A 23,584-nucleotide genomic window follows, 5' to 3' on the forward strand; every position below is an offset into this window, starting at 1 on the left:
ATATAGCCAAAATTTCGTTGATGCAATTAGACAACATTATCCTCATATATTAGGACCAAGGTCTTCATTATCTTCTCGAAGACGAGAATATATTTCTTATGTCCAAAGATCGGATAATCATATGTTTACTCAATGAATGAGCTTTATCATATATATAAACAAATAATTGATAAATATTTCATTCGACTAATGCTCGATCTGCAGATCATGGTAAAATATATCCTCCCAAGATATTTTCACTTCGGATTTTTCATCAAATAATTGATGATCTTTATGAGCCCTTCTTGAGTCTCCACAAGATTGAATTCGCCCCAAATAATAATGGAAATCAATTTATTTGATTATTCCGTTTGTAAACAAGGTATCCACTAAGGTGACAATACCATATTCTTGAATGGATCATTCTTAGAGTATAACTCATGAGACCTCTTATTATATATGCTTCAAGCATTTTCAATTCTTTGAAATAAAAAGTTATGATCCATATAAATATGCGGTAATTGCATCCTCATGGTGTATGTCAAATAATTTTGAATACCATCATAAAGTGATTGCATCATAAAAATATATTTTCAAAAGGTATTCAAATGTACCGCAATAATTTTACCCACTTTTTCAGTAAAGGCTTTCACAACTTTATGTGTGATGACCGCAAGTTAATGTACAATTCATGTCATCAATAATTTCAAATAATCATGGTCAATTGCATTTGTGAATGCATATACTAATGACCAATTAGACGTCGACATCTATTATGATTTATGAGCTTCAAGCTCTTCACATTATAGAAATAATTGTACATGTAGTTATTCGATAATATCTTTAGTACTCCCCATATTTCTTTATAATCAATCAAGAGCTCACTATTTCACTTTCCGGTACCGAATTCTCCTTAGAGAATTATATTCATACAAATGGGGATTGTAGCTTTTGTGGGTACGATCTATTGTAGAGATCCATATCTTTTCATGTACCATGTATTTTTCTCTTATAGAGAATTTTCTATATTGCATCAATAAAGTTTTTCATAATACTTTATGTGCTTGAGCTCATTATTTATTTCAATAAAATGTCGTACATGGACAAAACGCGCGCTTTTGAGTTTCACAACGTGGAGGGAGTATTTAGGACTACTTATTCACTTTCAAACTCAATATAAACAAATTCAATTTGGTACATGAATATTCATTCGAAAAGAATTTTCAATTCTTTAAGATATTATATCGGTACAACAACAAAATTGAGAACTTATAGTCTCAAATGCCTCTCTATTCACTTAGAGAGAAAGCTAACCATGATTTATTTGCCAATCAACTCTTTATTGGCACATAATTGTTCAATTTATAATGATCTCGGTAGCTACCATGTAATCATCAATGATTTTCTCATCCAAATATATATTTTATTTATGCCACCATAGCTGGCAAAAAATTCTCAAATCGTGGTAACGGATATTGGTTGAGGAGTCCCCCAACATCGTCTTTAAGACGAAACATTTTATGAATGATATAATTAATAGGATGAGAGTATGATGCTACTAGCGCTAGTAGACTTTAATTGAACGGTATTCACACCACTTATAAGGGTGTTAATCATTAGAACCAACATATATATCTCCCCCTCTTATATGTATAAATTATAATTGGTTAGTTGTGTACCATAATCATTTTTCACCCATTTAGGGGATTCACGATGCAATCACAATGTGAAATTTGTCCTTCAAGGACATTCGCTTATAAGCCTTTCATTGCAAAATCTAATGTGCAATGTGTCCTTCTTGGACATTTTCTCTTGCACTCATTGCAACATTTGTAATAACTTCAAGTTGCCATTTTGTCAAATAAATGCGTGTAGCATTTTTCACATGAAAATTGTTGCAAATGAAATGTTTTTTTTTTCTTTTGTGCTTAAATATTTTCATGCACAAATCTAGATGAGACAAAGATCATTTCGTATAATTCACGCCGTTATACAAGAACCGGCTTCTTATCTCCCCCTTAACGGCGGGAATATTGTCTCATTAAAATGGCAATTGACAATGTATGCCATAGAAATATCTCCCATTAGGGGTGCATAGCATAAATAATAAATAAACCATGTGATATAGCATGTTATCTAGATGAAAGTAACAAGCCTTGAGAATCTAAGAACATGAATGATCAAATTTCAAAATATTGAAAATTCAGGGACCAAAATGTAAATTTTGAAAATTTAAGGACTAAACTGTAAATTTTGAAAACTTCAGGGACAAGACTGCAATTTTAAAAACTTAAGTGAAAATTGAAAATTCTGGAATAGATTCATAATTGCAGATGATGAGAGGAACGAACTGCATATTCTGAAAAACCTTTGGAGTGAATCGTAAAATTTTCAAATCCAGGGACTAAAATTAAATTTTTGAAAATTTTGAAGGAGTATACTGTAAATTTCGAAAAATCAGAACATGCAGAGGGTTTGGAATTTTAACAAGAAAATCAGATCCACTTTTATTTCGTTTGGTTTGAAATTTCATCTAATCTCATCTAGACCAATTATAAAAAAATCATGTACATACCTCCATAGATATGTATTTGGAGTGAAATTTGCATCACTAAACTTTTGTGATTCAAAATCTTTCATCGAAGAATAGACCGTGTTGTTTCCTTCGAGTAAGTCTGATATTTACAGGTAATGGTGAATGGATTTAATAGCTATTTTAACATATATTTAATGTTTAAATTCTAGTTTTGTACTTTGATAAATTTATGCCCATTTTAATTGCTCTCAATTTAGTTCCTAATTTGCGAAATAACTTAATATATTAGATTCTAATTGCTGAGAACTTCAACAGTCAAAGTGAGAAATGTGTTCTTGCTGATTTGTTCATTCCCAGGCTGCAAATGGACTGCAAAATGCCAAGACCCAGAACCTTTATCATATTATATTACAACCAATCTTGTGTTTTGTATGAAAGAGATTTTGTGGTAATATGTATATGCAGAGTACTAAATATATTTTATAATTGGTTGCGGATATTAATTGGTCCACTCTTGGCTGAATTACCTTTTTGCAGGACTCAAGAGCTCAGGTGACTACCATATGTCGAATAATAGGAACAATGCTGAAGATCCAAGCCTTCGTGATTGAGAATGTAGATGAATTGAAATAGAAGGCCACTGGGGTAAATTATTGTTCACCTATATAGTCACAATATTATAATTACATGTTCATCTTAAATAAAATTGGATAAAGCTGTATTGAGTTTCTGTATAATTTTATACGCAGCAAATTATTTTTAGTACATCAAAATAAAATTGATTTGTCGTATGTTTATTTTTCCTAATTATGTCTTTAGTTTTGTACAGAGTTGTTGAATAAATCGGAGAATAAACATAGAGTTGTTAGACTTGAAAGCGCACAAGTGCAAATTTCATGTTCTGTTAACATTTTAACCATTGAAAATATAACTTAATCGTTTGGTTTGCAGGTTGAAATTGTTGTTTTGTGTCATGGCTAGCTTGCATCTAATGTGTTAAGAAGATAATAGAGGTATTTTTGTAACACTCCGATTTATTTATATTTTGTTTGTTTTTTTTATTATGCATTCTCTTTCCTATTTAGTAAACGGATTTGTATAAGTTTGAAAGGAAAACGAAAGCAAAAACAAAATTTCTTCTTCAACTTTTAGAAATAATATTCATCTTTGCGAAGTCATTCATCTTGATTTTTTTTTTTTTTTTTTTTTTTTTGTGATCTAATGTGTATTTATTACGTAAATTTGTGTTGGATCAGGCTAAATTTAAGACAAATATGTATTGTTTAGATGACAAAGTCTGACACACAAGTTGAATGAGAATGAAATGAAGTTGCAAGAATAATAAAGGAAGAAAAAGAAGACGACAATAATGGAAATAGAGACTCTGTTTATTACGAAGGAAATGAAGATGCTTTATAGGATAGGACTGAAATTTTTTATTTCGACTCTGTCGATACTTTCGAACTTTTGCTAGAATCTGTAATCAAAATTTATGATATTAGTATTATTGTTTGTTGAATTGTTCTATGTAATATTAATTCTCATCTTTTTTTATTTATGTATAATATATTCAAATCATTATCAAAATATGGGATTCATTTTTTTTTTTTTTTTTATTAAATTTAATGTAGTTTTGCAACAGATTTAGTAATGGATGAACCCCTCTCTGAACGGAATATTTCTTTCGGTTAGCGACGGATTTAGTGATAAGTTAGTAATGGATCAGCTACGAATATATTACATTTATTGATAGAGGTTAGCAACGTCATTTTGTATTATTAGTGACGGGTTATTCCGTCGCTAATGTTTAGCGACAGATGGAGCATAGTCGTAGCTAAATTTTAGCGACGCGTCATTTAGCGATCTTTTTAGCAACGGACAATATCCGTCGCTAAAGTTTAAGTAGCGACGGATTTTAGTGATTTAGCGACGTATTTGTCCGTCACTATATGACAATTTTCTAGTAGTGATCAAATGGCCAATGTCGTGACTCCAAAATCAACGCAATTTATTTTGCTTTTGTGTTGGTGCTTATTGGACTGGCACACCCGACATGTGTTTAAATGAACTTAATCAAAGCATGTAACCAAACTTACACTTTTTAACTCGAACCTCGTGGAATTTTGAATGGCTCCGGGGTATCATATCCCAACACAATTATGTATATTTCTTCATGCTTTCAAATAAAATCAGTTAATAAAATATTAAACTCAAGAATTAGGCTTAATCCCACTTTCCACCCTTGAAATATACAATTTTTGCACTTTGCACCCTCAAAATAAATTAATAGCACTTTGCACCCTCGAAACACAATAAATTATGCGTAATGCACCCCAAATGAATTTTAAAGCTAAAAATGTAATTTTCAATTTTTAGTGATATTTTTTAGGATGTCAAATGTCAAATTCTTTTTTTATTCATCAATCATTTTAAAACTATAAAGTGCAACAATCAAAATACTTTTCATCAATATATTTAAAAATTATATTTTTTTATCAAAATAAAATATTTTACGAAAAATATCATTCAGCTATTCCGTTATCTAACTTATTGGAAAATCATATTTTCTTCAATATATTTTTACTTACAATTTTGAACTAGTTACAATAAAATGATTTTCTTCCAAATATTTTTACTTGATATTTTGATTTTGAACCAGTTACAATAAAAGATCCATCAATCGATTAATTTAGTGATATAAGATTTTTTTACTTGTAAGAAAATATATATTTTTTGAAATAATCTGGTGTAATTTTTATTTTTTCGTACTTTGTCTGCTCGAAATAACAATTATTTTTTATATTTTGCACCCCGAAAAAAAAACACCAATGAAAAATTATATTGCCTTTATAATTCAATTTAGGGTGCATTGGGAATGATTTATTATGTTTTGAGGGTCCAAAGTGTTAATATTATTTTTTTGAGGGTGTAATGTGCCAAAATGGTATATTTCAAGGGTGCAAAGTGGGATTAAGCCCAAGAATTAATATATATATATATATATATATATATATATATATATATATATATATATATATATATATATATATATATATGATATGCCTAATTGGGCCAACCAAATAGACCTACAATTTCTATACCTACTGGGGCACAAGCCCAATATTGAATACTACTACTATCGAGGCCCAATCACCTTTAAATAAGGTTTTGGCCCGACAATCTCAATTAATTAAGCTTCAGTCCAATCAGTGATGTATAAATAAAAGTTTGAACTCATACCTTAAGGTACGTTCTATTATTTGAGCAATACTACAACATGTATTATCTGGACTATTTCTACTATCCGCACGTCTGACTTGAGCGTCGGAGGGGTTTCCGCCAGATCAACCCCGGGCCTAGTTCACGTGTTCTATGACCGCAGGTATCTCAAGGTCATCAAGCTCGTGAGCCAGTGATCCACTCTGCTCTTCCAGCTCATCCTAATTGTGATATTTAATTAATTTTTATTAATAAAAGATGTTTAGAATTTATCTTAAAAATAAGAAATAAATTTGGGATCATTGTAATTGCACTTAAGTGATAAGGGAGTTTTGTCAAATAATCCCCTTATTTATAGCAACATTGTTATTTCATGTAAAATGACCTAAAATTTCCCCGAGCAACCTATTAACAATATAGAAAGTATGTACCACAAATAAATTGCGACATAACTTAAGTATACCAAGAATTTGAATCATAATATGTTCTATACGGATTAATGTAAAAAATGATTTTCTTTGCCTGTTGCCCAATAGTATATTCCAAGTTCTAAAACCCAAGAAAATTAATAGCATCTCTACAATTAGAGCCACGGGCCAGGTTGGGCCCGAACCCAACCCACCCCGGACCCGAGCCGACCACAGTGGATCTGGACCCGAGTTTAATGTTGTTAGAACTGACCGAGTCGGCCGGTCGGACTGGTTCGACCGTGACCCGGCAATAAATTGGTCCGGTCTGACATATAAAACCGAAAAAATCGAAAACCGGGGTCAAATGACCAAAATTCGGTTCGACCAGATAAAACCCGAGAACCGACAAGTCAGTCAAGGAACCCGGTTTTCGACCAAAACGTCTCGAATCACCGCTGATCGTGGCTAGATTTGAGCGAACTTTCACAAACTGAGTAGTGGGTGGCCGGATCTAGTCATGAGTGGTCGAAGGATTGTCGGATATGATCATGGGTGATCGAATAGGGGTGGCTGATTGTCGGACTTGAAGAATAAAAGAATAGAAAAATATAGAGTATAAGCAATAAAATATAGTAAAAAGTGAGGTGAAGTGAATACAAGTGAAAATAATAAGTGAGAAATTAAAAATATAACGAAAATAAAATTTTTAAAACATTAAAATTAATAAAATAATGACATATTAAAAAAAAATCAAAAACCCGGTTGAACCGGTTCGACCCTATAAACCCATGACCCAAATGGTCGCCGGTTCTATAGCCGGTCCGGTTATGAAAACATTACCCGAGTTAGCATGAGTCGGTTTCGGGTCTTGTTTTTGTGAACCCGAGACCCAGCGGGTCGACCTGAGAACCCGGACCCGGGGATCGGACCCAAGGACCCATCGAATCCACCCGAATTTAACTTGTAAATATTACAAAACATGCAAGGTTTGGGGGTCAAACCCAAGTCACCCAAGTGGTTTAGCTAGTAGAGTACTAACCATCCAGACAAAGCAACTTATTGAAATGTTACTAACTAAAAACATATAAATATAAATAAGACAGTAAAATGATTACATTAATTGTATAACTAATATTAATAAATTATTAATTTTCATATTTACTATTTAATATTAAATGATTATTTTAGGGACCCTTAAATTATATATAACTAATCACCAAGGGGATTACACACCAATGCTCTCCTTCTTCATAATAATTTGAGATACCCCCTGCCAATTTTAAGTACCTAAAATGCCCTTTTAAAACCAGTTTTAAACCGTAACCAACTCACAGCCGTTTCTCTTCTCCTCTCTCAACTCTCATATCTAAGTCCCGCCCCCATATGTCTCCAACCGGCGAGGTTGCTTCCCGAAGTTATAATTCTCTCCCAGGTTGTCGGAATTCGATGGTTTAACTACCGTTAGATTCCTCTCGTCGAGCTCTGTTTTTTTTCTTTTTTTCTTTTGTGCTGATTTCATACAGTTTCAAGATTTAGGTGTATTTCTGCAATTTTTTTCATTTTGCGAGTGCGGAACCTTGGGTGGTTGACGGCGGCTAGGGCTTTGGTAGGAAGAGCTTGGGGTGAGGACTCATTGGTGGTTTGGTCTAAAATTCGTAGCATTTCGCAGCTATGACTCTCTCTCTCTCTCTCTCTCTCTCTCTCTCTCTCTCTCTCTCTCTCTCTCTCTCTCTCTCTCTCTCTCTCTCTCTCTCTCTCTCTCTCTCTCTCTCTCTCTCTCTCTCTCTCTCTCTCGATCTCGTAGTGTTTGTTGATTTTTGAGTATTTTGATGAATCTTATTTTTTTGTTGATTTGCACTAAAATATGTTTTTTGTTTTGATTTTGCAATTGCATCTTAATGAAAGCCATTGATCCTTTCCTTGAAGATGTCAAAAATTTTGGTTGAAGTTACATATGCTTCAAGTTACAGTGTTCTGCAGACTGTATACATTACTGTACTTTACCATGTGATTACATATGCATATATTTGTGTTTTTCGATTTGTATTTGTTGGTTATGAGGTGATTTATAATATAAATATTTAAGTTGTGAATTTTTGTTATTGGGGTTCATGAATTTCTTTTGTATAAGCCAATATTCGTGTGTGTACATAATTGGTCGAATAAAAATTTGGGCTAAAAAGAAAGAACATAACAACGAATGACTGTAGTTTATTACAGTTATATGTAGTTATTTTCAGTATAATAAACATATCGATTTAAAAAAAATAATAAAAAATAAAAAATAATAAACTAAACAAACATGTATTTAAAAAATTAAAAATAAATAAAAAAATAAATACATCAGTGAAAATGCTAAATGCAGCCAGAAATGTTGAATGCGGTTTGACCAAAAATTGCATATATGGGGATTATAGTATTTTCGCATCTCCAGGATGATATGCCTAAGGATGATTTTGTCTTGGGTTTATCCCTAGTTTATTAGGCACCTAGGGGTATATAAAATAGGGTTAATCTCAAAAAGGCCCATGACAAGGACACTTAATTAAAAGAGAGACATCCAACTTTTTTGTCTTTCAAATAAATCCAACTCATTCAAACTTATGTGCAAATAAGGAAAATCCTTTTATATATACCAAAATTACCCTCAATTCATTAAAACCCAATTCAACTTCAATTTCATGATTTAAACCCCAATTTAGCCAAATTTCACCAATTAACAAATTTTAACCATAATTTCAATTTTGACCCGCCACCACCGGAGACCGCCGGTCAGCCGACGTTGATCGCTGGAGACCGCCGGTCTCTGGCGTTGATTTTTTTTTTTTTTTTTTTAAACTTTTTTTTTTTCTGATTTTTTTTTTCGGTAGGTCAACTGCCGGGTCTCCGGCTTTGACTCTTTTTTTTATAATTTTATTTTTTCTTAAAAAAAATATTTTAATTAATATTACTGTTTTGGCTGCTAAATTACTGTCTCCAGCAGTTATTTAACTGTCGGAGACAGTAATTTAACTGTTAATTGACTTTTTTTCTTCAATTTTTTTTAATTAATATTCCTGTCTGGGCTGCTAAATAACTGTCTCCAACAGTTATTTAACTGTCGGAGACAGTAATTTAACGTGTTAATTAACTTTTTTTTTATTTTAATTACTATTACAGTCTTGGCTGCTAAATTACTGTCTCCAGCAGTAATTTAACTGTTAATTGACTTTTTTTTTTCTTTTCTTAAAAAAATATTTTAATTAATATTACTGTCTTGGTTGTTAAATTATTGTTTCCAGCAGTTATTTAACTGTCGGAGACAGTAATATAACTGTTAATTGACTTTTTTTTTTCTTAAAAAAAATATTTTAATTAATATTACTGTCTTCGTCGCTAAATTACTGTCTCCAGCAGTTATTTAACTGTCGGATACAGTAATTTAACTGTTAATTGAGTTTTTTTTTTTTTTTTCTTAATAAAAATTATTTTAATTAATATTACTGTCTTGGCTACTAAATTACTGTCTCAGACAGTAATATTACTGCCTGAGACAGTAATTACCAGCCAAGACAGTAATATTAATTAAAATATTTTTTTTAAGAAAAAACAAAATTAAAAAAAAAGTCAACGCCGGAGACTGGCGGTCAACGGTGGGTGGCCGGCCGGAATAAAATTTTAGAAAAACAAAAGTCTTCAAAAAAAAAAGTCAACGCCGGAATCTGTCCGGAAAAAAATTATATTCTGAAAAAAAAAATCAAAAAATTATTATTTTGGGGGTTAATGTGATATACTTGTTTAAATCCGGGGTCAATATGTAATATTAAGGAAGTTATAGCATAAATGATGGAATTGATAACAATTATATTATGGAAGGTATTTTAGACTAAAGACATGGGATGAGTTTATTTGAAAGACAGTTTTTTTTATGGAACAATGTGCATTTAAGTCCATTGTGATGGGCATTTTTGCCATTCGCCCTATAAAATAATCCCTATACTAATAAGAAGGGGCTCTTTGAGGAAACCCCCTCATGACTTTTTTTAATGGAGAGAGGTCCAAAATATTTTTCTCCATTTGAGAAAAGCCCACACCCATTTTGAGCTATTATGTTTTCCAGCTTTGCCCCCGTCCGCCAAATCATCACTGGGTCACGCGTAGGGATGGCAGCGGAGCGGGTACCCTCGAAAAAGTGCAATACCAGAACCATTACCATTAAATATAGCTCAAACCATGACCGTACCAAACCCTTTTAAAAAGTTAATGGAAATACCACAACCATTACCACGAATATCCGGGTATCCACGGGTACCCATTTACCATTAAATTATGGTAATAAAAAATAAATTTACGTCCGATAACGTTTAAATAACTCTCAGAAAAGGGGAAGAAAAAAAGAAAAGAAAAGAAAAAAAGTAAATTATACAAATATATCCTCCCTACATTATTTAATACTTTATTTAAAATTTTGCCCTTTTTTTTATTCATATTGTTGAATTAATATATATATATATATATATATATATATATATATATATATATATATATATATATATATATATATATATATATATATATATATATATATATATATATATATATATATTAAATGGTCGGGTACCCATGACCGTAAAGGTAAAACCATAACCATACCAAAACCATGACGGTTTTCTTTTATTTTACCAAAACCATTACCAAACCCTAATGGTTTCGGTAACGGGTTTTAAACGGAGCGGATACCCGCGGATAGCTAGCGGTTCGGGTTTTTTTGCCATCCCTAGTCACGCGCTGAGCTTTTTTTTTTTTTTTTCGTTTTTCCGTTTTTTTTTTTCTCTTTCTTTTCTGTACCAGTTTTCTTAATTGACTATGGAGCATAGTCGATTAAGGAAATTCTTTAATTCTTTTTTTATTAATTTTTTTTCTATATCAGTATATTAATCAACTATGATGAAGCATAGTCGATCAAAAGTCTGCTACTAAAAATAACAAATCAAAACTGCAAAAATATGCAAAATCAACTATATTTGACAAAAAAACAAAAAAAAACTAGAACATTATAATTGATTTATACAATTGGAATCAATAAACAAAAAAAAGGAAAAAAACAATTGGAGTCGATCAACCTTGATCGACTACCAGAGCATAGTCGATTAAGAATCTCCTACTAAAAATAACAAATCACAAATGCGAAAAAATGCAAAATCAACTATATATTACAAAAACAAAAAACATACATACATTATAATTGATTTATACAATTGGAATCAATAAACGAAAAATCCAAAAAAAGTAAAAAAAATTGGAGTCGATCAACCTTAATCGACTACGAGAACATAGTTGATTAGCTTAATCGACTATGAATATGTACATAGTCGATTAAGATTACGGCCTACGCGGAATTCTCTACACGCGCCGTTATCCGCCCAATCCACAAAAAAACCCTAAATATGCCTCTCCATCATCACCACACCGCTGCCACAATACACTATTCAACCAATCCCTAACAATAATAAAATAAATAAATTAAATAATTTATATAATTCATAAAGAAAAACACAAATTAGCATTTCAATGTCCACAAAAAAAAAAAACAGAAACGATTCAAGTTATTTGTCAAAACCAACATCAAAAAATAATAAAAAAAAAGAAGAAAAAAAATAAGCAAATACCTTCACCAACATCAATTGCAACAATGATTTTCTCATGCCTCATCCTCATAGTTGCAACCCACTTCGTCTTCAACGACGAGCGCCAGTCATCATCTTCAACGTCGTCGGTGGAAACCACCGCTGCAAACTATAGATCCATCACCACCCTTCACGAGGCGGCGGGAGGCGGTGACAAATACTTTCCACCACCACCACCACCATCGGTCGACGTCTTGCTTTTCTTCCGAAATTCAGTCGAGAAGAGAAGAGAGAAGAGAGAAGACGAGATTAGAGAAGACGAGAAGACGAGAAAAGAAGAAGAGAGAACGGCAAATGAAATGAGTTAGGGTTTTGAAGATATTTAATATTAACAAGGGTGGTTTGGGAATTATTAAAATAATACTTGGGTAGGATATTAGATAAAGGGGATTTTCTCTAATTATTTTTGGGATGGCGTGTTTAATTTCCTTAACTCATTTTCCTAGATGAGGGGTTTCTTGCTAATTATCCCTACTAAAAATCTCCGGGAATAACAAATGTATATATATTTAATTTTGAAATTATAAAGACTTACGGCTCAACACATGTAATTTAAAAGAAATAATGCATTTTGAATTTTTTTGAAGTTTGAAATTTGAATTTTGAATTTTGAAACATCTTTTAATTATTATTTTCATTTATATATACCCTTAATCCAATATTCACCAATTCATTTTCACAACCTTCATTTTATTCAATTAAGATCTTAATCTTTTCATTTTTTATTAAATTGTTTAATGTTTAAATTCAACTTTTTTTTTTCTTGCAATTCTTTGAAAAATAATAAAATGAAAAATCGTAATAATTAATACTAATAACATATATATATATATATATATATATATACACACATATGTGGAAATCCGACGGATCGGATCAGAACTAGGCCTATAGGAAAATTTTCGATTTTTTTCGGAACACAAATTTCATTTCCTATTCCAATTCCGAAATTTCGGAATATGAAAATGAGTCCCGATTCTGATTTATTCGGAATTTTGGAATTTTCTGAGAAAGGGAAAAAAAATCGAAAATAGTACCAAAGAATAACCAAAATCCAGCTTTAAGCTCGCAACACGATCGAATTTCAATTATCTTCAAATTACCAGAAGAAATGGACATGTTACACATAAATAATTCCTAAGATTACAAAATTTCTACTGAAATTACAAAAAAGAAAGGAAAAAAAAAACAGTTATCCCCATTAATGGTGGATATCGATCGGTTCCACTGACAAATAATTAACTCAATGAATTAACAAGAAATGAAACGAGATATGTGGTTGAGGAACATAACGACGCCGGAAAAGAAGCGTGAGCAACGAATCGCAATAGAAAGAGGAAGAAGAAAATGATTAGGGTTTTCGTTATGTCTGGAAGAAGAAGCGGCGCAACTGGGAATGATTTGGAAACAATGAATTAAGTTAAATTTTAATGGAGCTAATTTTATATTGTATACTGTAATTTTATATTGTATACTGGGCCAGTTTACATTAGGTCAAAACGCCAATCATTTAAACAAATAAATATGCAGCCCAACCCAAAATTGAAAAATTACAGTTGCCTTAGTTCTAGTATAAAAATATTAAAATATATAAAATGTATATTGAATTTTAAGTATATATATAAATCGGAATAATTCGGAATGAATATGAATCGGAATTCGGAAATTCCGAAACTTTTATTACAAATTCCGATTCCGATCCATTTTTTTTTGGAAAATTCGGAAATCGAAATTTCGAAAATCGGATTACAAATAATCGTTCTAAAATTGGAAATAATCGCATCGGATTCGGCGGAAATCGGAAATTTCGTTCCGATTTCCACCTATATATATATATATATATATATATATATATATATATATATATATATATATATATATATATATATATATATATATATATATATATATATATATATATATATATATATATATATATATATATATATTGATTTAATAACATATATAGTAAATTAAAATCAAGAAAAAGTATTTGGTTTTTAAATTGGTAAAGATTATATTTTGTTGCCAAATCTCTTGGAGCATTTACAACAAAAGATTTTGTCGGCTTTCGTCACTTATTGGTGACAAAATAATAAATATTTGTTGCCGTTGGAAATGTATTTACTACAATTTTATAGGGGTGGATTCGGTACGGTTGCCAAATATTTTGCTCAATACCGTGTACTTACCGTACATTGCGGTATCGAAAAGTTTCATACTGTTACCGTACCAAAAAGTTTGGTATACCGTTATTTTAAGTACGGTACAATCGGTTTGTGGTACTCAACTGGTGATACATCAAAGATTAAAGAACAAATGAGTTAAAAATTATATAAATCCCACATGAGGATAGTTCTAGTTACTCTTGTATCATATTTTCTAAGAAAGTCCGGTGTATAATCGGAAATAATTAACATAATTTGGCATAATTTGCTTCATTGAAACAAGAACATATACCAAAATAATGTAAATATGGATTAATTGAACAAATAGGTATTTCTTAGGAACTTGAGTGTACTTAATAATTATTACATACGATAAATACTTTACCAATGCTATAATACATGTAGGTAAAGATAATATTCATACATCAAATATAATAAAATTAGTTGGCAATAGGGAACATAAAATACAATTTAACAGAATATATATGTTCAATTACAAAATTCAACTTGATATTGGAAAAAAAAATAAAAAAATACACTACCAATGACTTACGGCAAAAATAATTATTGTCATTTATAAGCTTCTAAGTAAAAGAAATAGAATTACAAAAAATAATATGGAAAAAATATATCTTAATCGGATTATAAAATGTAAATATCGGTACGGTACGGTATTACCGTAGTATTAGAAATATAATACCACTACCGTACCATATTGTAATGGTAAGGTACTAATATCGTACCGCAGACAATGGTAGCTGTTCTTTCGGTAATTTTTTGGTAATTCTTGGTTGGTATACCATGGTCCATGGTATATGGTAACTGGTATTTTTTTTCGAACCCTGCAATTTTATATCGTAGCAAAAAGAAATACTCTTTTGCAACAAAAAAAAATGTTGTCTTTCATGAAATTTGTTGCGAAATATATATGATACTATTCACAACAGTATTTTTCGTTGCCTATGAGATTTAAAGGCAACAAAAATATCTTGTTACAAAAACGTTAAACTTTAGCCACAAATATTATGTTTCGTTGCTAAAGTATAACTATTGGCGACGAAATTAATTTCGTCAATAAATAAATCGTTGCCTATTTTGCATTTTCTTGTAGTGAGATTACGTTAGTACAGTGAGAAAATAAATCCCACGAACCACTCTTTCTATCTACTCTCTCTTTCACATCTCTCTCTCTCTCTCTCTCTCTCTCTCTCTCTCTCTCTCTCTCTCTCTCTCTCTCTCTCTCTCTCTCTCTCTCTCTCTCTCTCTCTCTCTCTCTCTCTCTCTCTCTCTCTCTCTCTCTCTCTCTCATCTCTATTAAAGATGATTTTTCTTATGGTATGGTTTTACGGTTTAAGGTGGTGGCAGTGACGATAAATGAAAATCTTTTTTCGATGAGAAGAGTAGGGCAGTGAACTGGAGCGAGAGTTGGTGATCAATGGGTGTCTGAGCCTTGAATTGGAGTGGAGGAGATACACAGTGGGGATATTTTTATTTTGCAAAGTTAGCAAAAAATAAACAACAATATTATTGTTTGCTATTTTGATGTTTCCCGATGTGGCGGATTGTGAAGGCAAAAGGAGAAGTTGAATGGCAAACACAAATAGCAAACAAAGTCTCCAAATAGCAAACGGTGTCTCCAAATAGCAAACGACTGATGCAATTTATTGGCTACGACTTGTATTTTCTAAAGTCGGTTTTGCAGAGCGGTTGAGGAATTACAATCCGTTGGAGAGAAAATGTGGGATTAAAATATCTATAAAATGGACTATTATTTTGGGATTTTTATTTTTCATATTTTGTTGGGGCTATTTTAGACTCAATAAAATAATAGAGTTAACAAAATTAAGGAATTAGTAGTTGGATTTATACTTTGTGTGAATTCACAAGAAAATCTGTTCATATTTTGCATAAATTCACACAAGCCTACTCTTCGTGTGAATTCACGTGAAAAAGAAAATCAGAAAAATGTCTTTAAGATTTCGTGGAGTCAATTTTTACCGGACCCGCAGCACCCGCCCCGAAATTTCCGGGTAATAACTGCCCCGCAAATAAATGGGGCGGGTACGGGTTCTAATTTTTCACCCGAAAACGGGTTCGGGGCGGGTGCGGGTTAGTATATACCCGCCCCGTATATATATATATATATATATATATATATATATATATATATATATATATATATATATATATATATATATATATATATATATATAGAGAGAGAGAGAGAGAGAGCAAATTACCAAAACCCCCTGAGGTAAGTCTGAATAACGGAAATTCCCCCCACGTTCTCGTAATTACGAAAACCCCCCTGAGGTATGCAGACATCTTACAAATAGCTCTAACGGTCTTAAACTCGATAGAATATTTTTGATTCTCCCGAATATTCCTCCGATAATACCAATTTTGCCCTTGTACACGAAATTACCCTTAGGGGGGTAATTGTAAGCATTTTATTTAATGAGGGGTCATAAATATATACTCTTCATGAAATATATAAGTGTCTGCAAAATACTTATTTTTCTTAAATTAAACCCAAATATAATCAATCATTATGAAAGTACAATGTATTTTTATTGGATTAAAAAAATCAATGGATGAGATTTCAAAATTTAATTATTTTTTATATATAAAATTAAATATTTTACAATTCGAGAAATACAACCATGCATCATTCAAGCTAAAAGCATAAATCCGTATGAATACTCCTCTGGATAAATAAAATCAATTAAAATATATAAATAAAAAAAATAAAAAAATTATAATATCAAATTATCAATACAAATTACAAAGTAATAAATAGGGTCTTTCTAGGGTGAGACCACCTGTGTTCTAAACTTATATGAGATATGTGTTAATCACCATTAATTTTCTAAGATTAAATCTGGACCATAAGAAAATAAATGGCATATGTTCTAAAAAATGAAGTACTTTTCCAAATTGTCCTTCGATTATTTTTTTTATTAAATAAATATAAAATTGATTAACATTGAATTGTCTAATTTACCCCCTACTATATTTTAATTAAATAATTAATTTAAATTCATTGTGACCGAGTTTTATTTGATAAATAATCGAAAAAAATGCATTCATTAAGGATAGAACTTGGGACATCTTAATACATTCATCACTCCTAACCATCCAAGCACATTAACTTATTACGATATATTTAACTATAATTGTATAAATATTGTTAATTAAAATATTAATTGCAACATTTATTATTATTAAATGATATTAAATAAATTATTAACAAATTTAATATAATAAAGTTTGAAAAATATAAAGAATTGCAGTTCAATACGCCAAACATCTATCATTAATTATATAATATTAGAATTATAAATAAACTTCGTCATTTAAAAATGTAAAGAATGCTCAATTAAATATAAAAAAATGCATAAGTTAATTCAAACTCACTTATGTTATTAAATCGATAATGTGACAAATCCAAATAAAAAATAAAATAATATGTTTATTTAGAAGAAGAAGAAGAAATTTACAACTCATTCCAATTAGTAGTTTTCTCACTTTAAAATAAAATTATATACTACAAATAATATATTGTGAATTTTCTTTTAATATTTAATTTAATCAAATAGTAAGATTTGAATCGATTAAGTTCAAATCCTTTCAATTAGTAAACATTATTCAAATATTTGAATCGGTTGCTTAACTATTGACATAACGATTTAACTATTTATAAGTAATGTCTAATATCTTTTTAATTCAATTTTGTCATAAAAAATAATAAATTTAATTCCTAACACATGTAAGAACCTAATCGTAAATCGTAATATTTTATCAAATCGTAATATTTGAACCAATTAAGCTCAAGTCCTTTCAATTTGTAAAAATTATTCAAATATTTGAATCGATTAACTAGCGCGCTCAACTATTGACAAGAACGTCTTAATCAAATTTGTATTAAAAATGTATTACACTTTAATCAATAATAGTTAATTTAAATTAACTATTATTAATTAAAGTGTAATACATTTTTAATTCAATTTTATCATAAAAAAAATAATTCCTAAATTACGTAAGAATCAAGTAATAAGATTAATTAAAGCATATGATTTGAATCAATTAAGAGCAAATCCTTTTAATCTGTAAATATTATTCAAAAATTTGATTCGATTAAGTTCAACCACTGACAAGAACGTATTAATCGAGTTAACTATTTATAATTAAAGTATACTATCCTTTTAATTCAATTTCAACTAAAAAATAATAATTTAATTCGTAAAATCGTAAGATTTAATCTAACCATGAACCGATTAAATCTTACGATTTTTACGAATTAAATTTTATTATTTTTTATGATAAAATTCAATTTAAAAAAAGATACTAAACTTTAACTATATAGTTTGATTAATACGCTATTGTAAATTATTGAGTTTAACTGATTCAAATATTTGAATATTGTCTACGAATTGAAATGAGTTCAGCTTAATCGATCAAATCTTTGAATATTGTTTTTGAATTGAAAACACATGAGTTTAATTGATTCAAATATTATGATTTAATTAAATCTTACAATTTACGATTCAATTCAAACTTCAAATTCTTTCGAAATTCATTTTTAAATTACACGAGTTGATCAGCGTTTTCTTAGATTTTTAAAATATATTATATAAAGATTTGTTAGTATGGGATATTATTAATATATAATAATAATTATATGAGAATTAATAATTTATTTAACATTATTTATATAAGTTTTATAACCATTATAAATTGTAGCTTTGTGATATATACCCGTACTGTTAGTTTATTGTCAATTACGTGTTGTGTCTTAATGGTAAGTATTCTTGTATGTTTTCAGATGATCACAAGTTCGAATTCAGATTGATGCAATTTTGGATGTGTGGTTTAATGATTTTTATAAATAATGATATAATTGACTTTATAAATTTTAATTCAACAATAAATATAGATTTAAAATTGCATTAAAATAGAGAGGGTAAAATTGACATTTCATTAATAATTTATAATTGCCGATTTTTTTAAAATAATTATTGTACAAATGGTATTTGCGACATTACATAAATGAGGAAAAAATAATTTTTTTTGCTGGGACACGTGTCGCAATTTGAAGAGGGTATCTCAAATAAGTTTAGAACACAGGATCTCATGGTAGAAACAGCCTAATAAATAATACTTTCGTAATTAACAGAAGGATATAAAGCTCGTAAGGCACTGCTGACCATAATAGTGCACGAACACGAACATCAGCAATTTCACACCAAAATCATAACATGAAAGAATACATAAAGCTCGTATTTTTCCCAAATAATTAGAAAAAAAAAGCACCACATCCGTTGAAGATATTCACTAATGCAGATTAACCACGGGATTAAAATTAAGAAGACGAGGGTAGAGATCAATAGGGCTCAGTGTTCCAGAAGTAATAACAACAGATTGGAACCGTTCAAACACAGGCTTTATAGCAAGAGAAGCATCGTGACAACAAAGCTGAACAAAAAACACAGGCATTTCATTAGAAATCAAGGTTCAAGGATAATAGAAAATATTACAGGTAGGCAATTAAAATATCAGCTACCTGAAGGATAATAGAAAATCCTCGAGTATAGGTCCCCACAAGAGTTGCCATATCGCAAACCGCTTGGATATGTAAGAAGTCTTCAGTATCGGTTATCTCCAAAGTTAACATGAGTGAGTGAAGCCGGTCATAACAAAATCGTAGCATCTTTTGGTCGATCCTTCTCAACATTTTCGGTTTGCAGTCGTCCTCTAAGATACTGGACCAATCTGCGTAAAACAAACAAGAAATGTTCCAGGAACTGCTTCCTTCAATATATCCTCAGGCAACGTAGGATTTGAGAACCAGGTGTCGCTAACTGCAAGTAGAGAAAATATAATATTTTAATGAAAATTATGATTTGGTCCCATGCTCAATTTTAAAATGATGAATCAATTCAACGTACTAGGAAGGCTCCCCCTTTGAGCCAACCCCTCAACAAGCCGGTTGTATTCTGCACGCAATCGACCAGCATTACGAGAACGTGGTTAGTCAAGGGGGGTTTTCGTAATTACGAGAACGTTTTGTTATTTAGGCTTACATCAGGGGGGTTTTGGTAATTTGCCCTTTTATTTTCACATATTTAACAGAAGGATATAATAGACATTTCACGTTTTCGGTTAAAAAAATTTGGTCAACCGTTAGTCAAGGGGGGTTTTCGTAATTACGAGAACGTGGGGGGATTTTCGTTATTTAGGCTTACCTCAGGGGGGTTTTGGTAATTTGCCCTATATATATATATATATATATATATATATATATGTATATATATATATATATGTATATATATATATATATATGTATATATATATATATATATGTATATATATATATATATTATTATTTATATATATATATATATATATATATATATATATATATATATATATATATATATATATTATTTATGTTATAATATCATTATAATACATTTGATATCTTCATTTAGAATTATTGTTTTCATTAGGGTTATTCATTTTTTTTTCTTTTTACTTTTTACTTTTTTCTTCAGCTTTACGGGTCTTTTGGCGGGGGGTACCTGCAGGTTTTCTATGGGGCGGGTGCGGGTTGGTAAAATGTATACTCGTTGCGAGCGGGGCGGGTACGGGTTCGGGTTGAACGGGTTTATTAATGGTGTGGGTGCGGGGAATGCATAACCCGCCCCATGGCCATCCCTAGAGTCGCTACAAGAAAAACTAATTTACGAGAGGAAAATATTCGTCACAACAGGTCCAAAGTTCGTCTCTCAAGCTTTTGGTAACGACACAGTTCGTTACCTTTGTTTGTCATCTAAAGCTCGACGCTAAAAGTTTAGGTAACAAACATACATTGTCGTTACAAATGTACTAGTGACAAAGCCTATTTTTGTTACCATAGAGTATTTATAGTGACAATTGTATCCTTACTAAAATAGGCTTAGTTTTGGTACAAACTCCGATTTGTTACCAATAGTTATTTTTATAAAACTTATTGTGACAAGATTCACATTTTTCACCAAAGAATTACATTTTTAGGGATGGCAATTGTTATCCGACCCGTACCCGCGGTTTTTTTTTCCCCCGAAAACGGGTTTGGAGCGGGTGCGGATTTGTGTATACCCGCCCCATATGTATATATACATATATATATATATTATTTATTATAATATCATTATAGTAAATTTGTTATTTGGATTTAGAATTGTTGTTTTCTATGAGGCTTATTTAAAAAAAAAAAACTTTTTTTTTTGTTTTTTTTTACTTTTTCTTCAATTTTTATGGGTTTTTTGGCGGGGACGGCTACTCGCGGGTTTTCTATTGGGGGTGGGGAGTGCGGGTTTGTAAAATTTATACCAATTGCGGGACGGGGCGGGTGCAGGTTGAACGGGTTTCTTAATGGGGCGGGGGCGGGTAATGCAAAACCCGCACCAAACCCGCCCCATGGCCATCCCTATACATTTTTTTGTGATAACCTTATACCATTTGTAACGAATATTATATTTTGTCACTAGAAAATACATTTTTTGTAACAACAATAGTTGTTTTGTAACCAACATTTTTTGTTGTCGTAAAGAGTAGGTTTTTGGTAACAAAATGTTCCTTTTTGTAACGACTGTTTTGCAGTGTCACAAAAAAATGGACTAATTTGGGACAAAAATTGTTATTCGTTACAATAGGTTACTTCTTGTGACAAACTTTTTAATTGTTACCATTTTTTAGTTATTTAAAAGCACTTTTTTGTAGTGAGTTTTACACAATCTTTTGGAAATATTTCGTGTAAATCTATACGAAATCTTGAAGATTCGAGAAACAATGAAAAATTAACTCTGGGTTTGTATCTTCTGGATCCATTTCGAAATTGCTGTATTGCATAATTTTTTGTAGTTGAATGTTGATTTTTGTGTATTGGAAATTGAAAAAGGTTGGAAAAGATTAAAAAACGTTATGGTGAAAAGTGCCTGAAAGTTAAATGGTGCATGGGTGTATAAATCACTACAAGAAAAAGTATCTTTTGTGACAGTTTCTTGTGACGAAAGAATAAATCGTCACACTAGTAGTAAGATACTGGGACGGAATTTGAAGTCGTCATGTAAATTGATATTTTATGTGACAACATTATAATACGTCCCATAAAATTGATTTTAGGTGACAAAACTAAATATTCGTCATGAAAGTTAATGCGGTCATCTTGAGGTGTTCTTTTTGTTAGATCTCTGATGCTAATTTATAATGCCACTTTGTCGTCTGTTCATCAGCTGGTCGAAAATGCAGATGAGTGCATAGTTCTTGTCAACGAAGCTCTTTACGACATTTGTTTCGGGACATTGAAACTCACCGCTCCCAGTTGTAAGTTATTACCTGATCTAATTTACGAGTATTCGGGGTTGTTCCATCCTTTTTATACTGTCACAACGCCTCAGATTTATTTAAGTTAATTCTGATTGCAAGAGTTCTTTGGAACTATCTAGCCTTTACATTTAAAAGTTATGTTGTCAATTGAGATTTTCTTTGACAGTTAGTTTATATGTAATTGTTTTTCTGCATTTATATGGATAATACAGTTTTGCTTGTTGAAATTATTTTTATCCTGATTGTCTTGATGGTAAAAATTCTCATTGGATGTATGAAAGTTTAAGGTACGTGTCTTAAGCCCTATCGAGCATGGTAAATCATCAAGGAATGAGTTTCAACCAGTGTTGATGAACTCTGAAATACTTTCTAGGTAAGTAGAAAGAATTTGTACTCCTCGATTCTGATGGTAAGATTGCTTTATCTTCTCTAAATTATTGAGCTTGTACAATATTCTACTATTATTTGTTAAGTTAATACCCTTATGTTATTTTCTCATTCACTGTGTTCCATTTTATAGATGAAGTTTTTATTTGTGCAGATTGATAGAAGGTACAAACATTATACGAAGCAGTGGCTTAATAAACACTAAAGATTAGGCATTCTAGATTTACTTGAATGTTTTAGTTAACTCAAGTGTTTCTATATATTGTAACACAACTAATTTTAGTTTTGAGAGCAATCTTCAGTTCAATGATATTTTTTCATATTCATGTTCATTAGTTTCGTGATCTACATGGCTAAGAGTAATTAATTTTGGGAGCAGCCAAAAAAATATACATTTTAAACCTTTTTTTTTTTTCAGTTAAAAACAGGACTTTATGGGACGAAAAAATTGTCTCAAAAGATTTATAACTCAAGTGACGAAATAATTCGTCACAGTAAGTAAGTCAAAAAGATACTTTTTGTGGTGACGAATAGCTTGTAGTGACAAAATTAATGTGTTTACGCGACGCAATAATGTTCGTCACGGAAAAGTAACTACCTGTGACAAAATTTATTTCGTCGCAGTGGCTAGTGACGAAATTAGAATTTTGTCGCTTAATACCTTTTGCGACGGGGCCCACGCGACGACCCATGTGACGATATTTTTTGTCACGTAATGTTTATGTGATGAAATTTTAGCTTGTGGTCACAATTTTTTTTGTCACTTAAAACCCTTTCTTTGTAGTGAATTCATATTTAAGTAACCTAGTTGCGTGAAGAAAGTAAATACGAAACAAAGAACACATTATT

General features: G+C 30.8%; 1 long non-coding RNA gene across 4 annotated transcripts; it reads left to right on the top strand.

Annotated features, from left to right (window-relative positions):
• The first annotated feature begins 2,620 nt into the window (after positions 1-2,620).
• Positions 2,621-4,068, top strand: LOC148765747 (uncharacterized). Of its 4 annotated transcripts, none has more exons than XR_016029078.1 (4): positions 2,621-2,667; positions 2,805-3,160; positions 3,467-3,528; positions 3,772-4,068. It is a non-coding gene; the product is annotated as an uncharacterized LOC148765747 (long non-coding RNA). The 4 variants fall into 4 exon arrangements; XR_016029079.1 differs by having other exon boundaries at positions 3,053-3,160; XR_016029080.1 differs by having other exon boundaries at positions 2,629-2,667; positions 2,873-3,160.
• Positions 4,069-23,584: the final 19,516 nt, after the last annotated feature.

This window comes from Erythranthe guttata, chromosome 13 (genome assembly GCF_056151865.1).
Source record: "Erythranthe guttata isolate IM_541 chromosome 13, IM_541, whole genome shotgun sequence".
Taxonomy (NCBI): domain Eukaryota; kingdom Viridiplantae; phylum Streptophyta; class Magnoliopsida; order Lamiales; family Phrymaceae; genus Erythranthe; species Erythranthe guttata.